Source organism: Rhipicephalus microplus, chromosome 9 (genome assembly GCF_043290135.1).
Source record: "Rhipicephalus microplus isolate Deutch F79 chromosome 9, USDA_Rmic, whole genome shotgun sequence".
NCBI classification, from domain to species: Eukaryota; Metazoa; Arthropoda; class Arachnida; order Ixodida; family Ixodidae; genus Rhipicephalus; species Rhipicephalus microplus.
The window spans coordinates 70,566,302-70,572,292 of NC_134708.1; positions in this window are offsets into that span (position 1 = coordinate 70,566,302).

Below are 5,991 nucleotides of genomic sequence, written 5' to 3' on the forward strand. Positions count from 1 at the left end.
TCTTTAGCTTAAAATTATAGGCCTATTGCACTTACAAGCTGCTTGTGCAAAGTATTCGAAAAAATGATAAACTGCCGACTTGTACATATCCTTGAAACAAACGATTTCCTCGACCCTTTTCAGTGCGGGTTTCGAGAAAGTAGATCCACCACAGACCACCTTGTTCGTATCGAGGCACAGATCAGAGACGCCTTCGTCCATAAACAGTATTTTCTCTCTCTGTTCCTCAATATCGAAAAGGCGTATGATACAACATGGCGTTTCGGAATTCTAAGAGACCTGTCCCACCTTGGTGTGCGCGCAAGAATGTTTCATATAATCGAAAATTTCCTGTCAAACCGGACATTCCCTGTCCGGGTGGGCAGTGCGCTCTCCCAAACATTTGTCCAGGAAACAGGCGTGCCACGAAGTGGCGTGCTTAGTTGCACACTTTTTATTATCAAAATGAATTCTTTGCACTTGTCCATTCCCCGCAATGTGTTCTATTGTACATATGTCGACGACGTTCAGCTTGCCTTCAAGTCATCCAACTCGGCCATGTGTGAGCGGCAGGTTCAGCTGGGTTTAAATAAGGTCTCCGAATGGGCAGATGAAAACGGATTTCGACTTAACCCACAAAAAAGCACGTGTGTCTTGTTCTCTCGAAAAAGAGGCATGCACTCGGAACCTGACTGAACGGGCAACGTCTGTCCGTCAAAGCCAAGCATAAATTCTTAGGCTTAATCTTGGACAACAAGTTGACCTTCGTACCGTACATCAAGTATTTAAAAACAAAATAATTAAAAGCCATGAATGTTATAAAAGTGTTGTCACGTACTACGTGGGGTAGTGATAGGAATGCCTCATGAACCTCTATAGAAGCCTATTCGCACCCGCTTAGATTATGGGACCGTTGTCTATCAGTCTGCTACTCAAAGTGCTTTGAAGATGCTGGACCCCGTGCACCAATTGGGCATCCGCCTTTCTACGGTTGCTTTTCGCACCAGCCCCGTAGAAAGCCTTTATGTTGAGTCAAATGAGTGGTCGCTTCATCTGCAAAGAACTTACATGTCCTTTGTTTATTTCCTTAAGGTGAAAGCAGACAAGAAGCACCCCTCATACTCTACAATTAATGATTTGTCGAGCTCAACTCTGTTTCAAAACAGGCCTTCGATGAGGCAGCCCTTCTCAGTTCGCCTGAAGTGTCTAGCTGAAGAAACTGCAGTGTCACTTGAACACAGTTTAATGGCTCCTGTAGCATACCCGCCACCGTGGCAGTGGCAGACTATAGACTACGATGTGTCTTTCCTAGAAGTTACAAAACATGCACTATTGCCCATATCCGAACATACTTTTTGGAACTTCAACACAAAAACACACGTCCTGAGTTCTTCACAGATGCCTCCAAGACTAACTCCTCTGTGTCCTACGCTGCTGTCGGCCCATCCTTTTCGGATGCTGGCCCTCTACATCCACGCACAAGTATCTTCACAGCGGAAGCTTACGCGATACTTGTGGCAGCTAAACACATCAAACAATTACAAATACAAAAAGCAGTAATTTATACAGACTCCCTCAGTGTGGTAACCGCTCTGCACAGTCTTAAAAAACCGAAAAACCTGGTACTTGTCTCACTTTACTCCATTTTGTGCACACTCTACACACTCAAACAACATGTTGTAGTGTGCTGGGTGCCAGGGCATCGTGAGATCCAAGGCAACGTGAGGGCAGATCAGCTCGCTGCATCCGTCCATGAGAGCATCGCCATTACATCCATATCAATCCTGGCCCTTGATCTTAAGCCGTCTCTCAAACGAAACCTCCGGGACTACTGGCAGAGCAAGTGGGATACGCTTACACAAAACAACTACACGTTATCAAGCCACACCTTGGCCATTGGCCACCAGTATCAAAATCACGTCTAACACAGGTAACACTAACAAGAGTCAGGATAGGACACACATACACGACACACACACATCTTTTGTCCGGTGGTGATCCACCATTGTGTGATAAATGTGGTGAGGCATTAACAGTTCTTCACGTTTTAATTCAATGTAAACAGTTAGACACTCTAAGAAGACAACACTTTCCATTATCCTACCGACAACATTTACCTCTACACGCTGCAATGTTCGTTGGCAGGGAACCGATTTTTAGTAATAAATCATTGTTAGCGTTTTTACAAGAAATTCATAATTTTCATATCATATACCCGGGCATTCCGTAGCGCAACCTCTCCAGAGAGGTTTTCGCTGCGGTGGCTACACAGGAAAGCACTTGCCTCACGGCCTTGGACGCAAGGGTACTAACGTGTGAGGTGCTTGTGCTAATGCCATACATGTCCACCATCGTTTTTCATTATCACCAACTTTTGTCACCTATTCACACCACACACTTTTCACGGCATGGTCATGATTTTATTACTTGTATAATGAAGGAATGATGATAACAAAAGGAAACAGAAAGCATCATCGCAGAGTAAGGCACCACGAGATCGGCGCTCGAGCTCCTCCATCTTCCTCGTCCTGTCGCTATCTCCAATCTCCCACCTGCCCGTTTGGTTCGCCCAATAAACCTCTTTACATTTGGTGGATCGTGCTGGGTAACCACATCGCCTACAACCTGGAACTCCGATCTCGCACCCTGCCGTCGACCATGCAAGTTGACGCTGCCCAACAAACAATACCTCTCGCGGCCACTACTTGCCCCGGCCCGGTTCATCAGCGAGACCCCCCGATCTTTGTCGGCACCGAAGACCAGGACGTCGAGGACTGGCTGTCGTCATACGAGAAAGTCAGTGGACCCAACAGGTGGGATGACGCTGCTAAGCTAGGCACTGTCAATTTTTATCTCACCGACGTGGCCAAGCTGTGGTATACGAACCACGAAACCGAGTTCGCGAATTGGTCCGCCTTCAAGGAGGCAATACGTGCCGTTTTTGGTCGTCCTGCCTTACGGAAGCTACGCGCCGAACAACGTCTGCGCACACGGGCACAGGAGCCAGGTGAAACTTTCACATCATAAATAGAAGATGTGATTGATCTCTGCCGGCGCGTAGATGATTCCATGTGCGAGAGTGCGAAGATACAGCACATTATGAAGGGCGTCGACGATGACGTTTTCCAGATGCTTCTCGCGAAGTCTCCAAGCACTGTGGCAGAAGTAGTGACTTTGTGCCAAAGCTATGATGAATTGCGGAGGCAACGAGCTCAGACGCGACGCTCATTCCAGACAATCCAACCAGTGACCGCACTGGACGCTATGGCTGACCAGGCAAACCTTCTCGCACAAATGAAAGACTTCGGGCGAGAGGAAGTGGCTCGGCAGCTTTCTCTGCTGCCTTTTGCTCAACGACAGGAGCTCTCGCACCAACAGCCACTGCGACACCCACCACCATTGGCTCCCATGCTCCGACATGTGGTCCAGGAGCAGATTTCCGAGGCTATGCCGGTGCCCTTGCAGCAGCCCACCGTCACCGCGCCTCTTACTTACGCTGAGGCACTAAAGCGGCAGCAGCGACACCACCCCCCGTCGTTCCAGGGACTGCCGTATACCTCAGCCCCGACTCAGCCGTCCACCGCCTGGGTTCCTCCCATTGCCACCACAGCCTCGACACACCCGTATGCCGCATGGACTGGTCCCCTCGTCGCCAATACTTGGAGAACGCGCGATAACCGGCCCATCTGTTTTGCGTGCGGCGGCCCTGGCCATATCGCCCGTTACTGCCGTCGTCGCGTGCCGGGATACACAGACGCCCGCACACAGAACAGCTTCATGGACCTTTCTCCATCCCGTCTGGAAAATTCCGACCCTCAGTCAAGCTCGTCTTCACGGGAATGTCCGCGTACTATGTCTGGTCGCTCACCTTAACCCCGTCGTCGCTCCCTGTCACCCATGCGTTGTCGGCCAGCTCCTGAAGACGAGGGAAACTAACCGCCGCATTTCAGGAGGCAAGAACTGCGCTGTCGAAATGCTCAAGTCCTCGGACATTGCCGTCGAATATTGTCGAAGTTTTTGTAGAAGGTACTCGAGCATATGCTCTAGTGGATACTGGTGCTGCCGTTTCCGTGATAGACGCTAAACTTTGCCGCAAGCTCCGTAAAGTGACGACGCCTCTTAATATGATGTCCTTGCAAACAGCGAATGGGGACCCGGTTCAGCCTGTAGCCGCCTGTACTGTCCGACTGATGATCGCGAAGGACCACTACACTGTTGAGTTTATTGTCCTGTCGTCATGCTCACACGACATCATCTTGGATGGGATTTTTTATCGCGTAACCATGCCGTTATTGATTGTGCAAGATCGGAGCTTGAACTTTTCCTGTTTTACGACCAACCAACCAGCCGCATTCAGCCCGCCGTACACAAACTCGTCGTCAAAGAAGGCACTGAAATTCCTCCGACAGCAGCTGTGTTGCTCCCCGTGTTCTGTGACGGCATTAGGAACGAAGCTGCATTCTTTGAGCCATCAAGCCTCTTCCTTAGTCGAAGATCACTTCTTCTGCCTTATTCAACCCTCTCTATTTCTGAAGAAAACAGTGCTCTTTGCCTCATCAATCCCCTTCCGTATCCCGTTGAACTGTTTCAAGGTGAATCTCTTGGACACGTGCATGCCATTGATAAAGAACAAATTTTTACCATGCCGCCAGATTGTTCCGGTGACTACGACGCCATAAGTGCCCTCAACCCTTCCAATATACCACCTTGCGAGCTTTTCGATTCATCGATTGCCGACGGACTATCGCCATCTGAACGCTCTGAGCTCCTTCAGCTGCTCTACCAGTTTCGTGAATCCTTTGACGTTGCTCAACCTACTCTTGGCCGAACTCCCAGTTTCTTCCACCGCATCGACACAGGTTCCAACGCGCCAGTACGACAGCGACCATACCGTGTTTCCGCCACAGATCGTCAGGTTATAACCGAACACGTTGACGATATGCTCAAGCGCGACGTTATCCGACCTTCCCAAAGTCCATGGGCATCACCTGTCGTTCTTGTTAAGAAGAAGGATGGTGCAATTCGCTTCTGCGTTGATTACAGGCGCTTAAATAAGATCACTCGCAAAGACGTATACCCTTTGCCCAGGATTGATGACGCCCTTGATTGCTTACAAGGTGCCGAGTTTTTTTCGTCGTTAGATTTGCGTTCGGGGTATTGGCAGGTGCCCTTAGCAGATGGTGATCGTCCAAAAACAGCATTCGTGACACCGGACGGGCTATATGAGTTCAATGTCATGCCCTTCGGCCTCTGCAATGCGCCGGCCACATTCGAGCGCATGATGGACTCGGTTCTGCGGGGTTTGAAATGGAACATATGCCTCTGCTACCTCGACGATATCGTCGTCTTTGCACCCGATTTCGCAACACACCTTGTACGCCTGAAACGTGTCCTCACGTGTCTGAAGAATGCGCAGCTCCAACTGAATCTAAAGAAATGCCACTTCGCTGCTCGGACGCTCACCATTCTCGGTCACGTCGTATCAAAGGATGGTGTTCTTCCCGACCCGGCTAAACTACGCGCTGTTGCTGAATTCCCCAAACCAACGACTGTAAAACAGTTACGCAGCTTCGTAGGATTGTGCTCCTACTTTCGTCGGTTTGTGCGCAACTTTGCCTCCATAATTGCCCCTTTGACCCAACTTTTAAGCAGCGCCAACGACATCTCATCATGGTCTTCCGAATGTGATCACGCATTTACCACTCTTCGCCGTCTCCTGACATCACCGCCTATATTGCGCCACTATGATCCCACGGCTGCAACTGAAATCCATACAGACGCCAGCGGTGTCGGTCTCGGTGCAGTTCTCGCTCAACGCAAGCCTGGATCCCCTGAGTATGTCGTCGCCTACGCCAGCAGAACGCTCAACAAGGCTGAGGTAAACTACAGTGTTACCGAAAAAGAGTGCTTAGCCATACTTTGGACAATTGTGAAATTTCGCCCATACTTATATGGCCGCACCTTTGCTGTAGTTACAGACCATCATGCCTTATGTTGGTTGTCGTCGCTGAA